Source organism: Primulina huaijiensis, chromosome 4 (assembly GCF_012295235.1).
Source record: "Primulina huaijiensis isolate GDHJ02 chromosome 4, ASM1229523v2, whole genome shotgun sequence".
Lineage (NCBI taxonomy): Eukaryota > Viridiplantae > Streptophyta > Magnoliopsida > Lamiales > Gesneriaceae > Primulina > Primulina huaijiensis.
The window spans coordinates 16,440,796-16,442,105 of NC_133309.1; the positions used below are offsets into that span (position 1 = coordinate 16,440,796).

Consider the following 1,310-nt stretch of genomic DNA (forward strand, 5'->3'; position numbering starts at 1 on the left):
TTTTTAGGATTAGATTGAGGTTGAGATGGAAATTTTCTTTTTTCATTAATATTAAGTGCAGATGCAAATTTTGCAAGAGCTTATTTCAAATCACTCATAGATTGACTGTTTTGAATATTGATAGATTCTTGCTTTTGGATAAATGCATGAATTACATCTTCAAAGCTTTTTCTTCGAGGTGTAACATGAGGAATATAACCTTGATGATTTTGGTTATTTTTAAAATATTGTTGTGAGGGTTGTGCATTATTATCATTCCTCCAACTAAAATTAGGATGATTTTTCCATCCAGGATTATATGATGTTGAAAAAGGATCTAGTATTGGTTTTTTATAATTGTTAACATAATTTGCTTGTTCATGGAGACATTCTTTAAATGAAGGTAATGTTGAACAATCTTTTATAGCACGATCATGTGTATCACATATATGACAAATAATTTCTTGAATACTTTTTAATTGACCACTCTTTTTCATTTCTAATGACTCAATTTTTCTTGCTAAAGATGCAAGTTTAGCTTCAATATATATATCATCTTTAAGATTATAGATACCACCCCCATTTGTTGAATTATTGATTTTAGTTGCTGTTGAGTCTATTGTACCTACATTATCCCAATGTTGAGCATTTTCTGCTAATGAATCCAAATACTCCATTGCTTCATTTGGGTTTTTATCTTCAAAGGTTCCATTACACATGAATTCTATCATTTGCTTATCTTTAGGTATTAGACCTTCATAAAAGTGAGAAACTATTTTTCATGTTTCAAAACCATGATGTGGGCATATATTAAGTAATTCTTTATATCTATCCCAACATTGATGAAATGTTTCTCCTTGTTTTTGAGAAAAAGTAGTAATTTGTCTTTTAAAAGAGTTTGTTCTATGGGAAGGAAATTTTTTTTTTGAGTAATTGTTGTTGCATTTCTTCCCATGATCTTATTGAACTTGATCTCAAATTTTGTAGCCATGTTTTAGCTTTATCTTTTAAAGAAAAAGGGAAAAGCTTTAATCGAACTATATCCATGCTACAATTTCGATCATTATAATTGTTACAAACTTCCTCAAATTCTATTAGATGTAAATGTGGATTTTTAGAATCTAAGCCATGAAAATTTGGTAAAAGTTGAATAATTTGAGGTTTAAAGTTGAAATTAGATGCATCAGGAGGAAAAACTAAACAAGATGATGCACTAGTTCTAATAGGGTTCATATGGTGCCTAAGTGTTTTTAATTGATCATGTTCTTGATTATTATTATTATTATTATTGTTATTATTGTTATCATTATCTTGATTATTTGAATTATCAT

At 28.1% G+C, this 1,310-nt stretch overlaps 1 non-coding gene across 1 annotated transcript; it reads left to right on the top strand.

Annotated features, from left to right (window-relative positions):
- Positions 1-768: 768 nt before the first annotated feature.
- On the top strand, positions 769-879 carry LOC140975980 (small nucleolar RNA R71). Its single transcript, XR_012175116.1, has one exon. It is a non-coding gene; the product is annotated as a small nucleolar RNA R71 (small nucleolar RNA).
- The last annotated feature ends 431 nt before the right edge of the window (positions 880-1,310 follow it).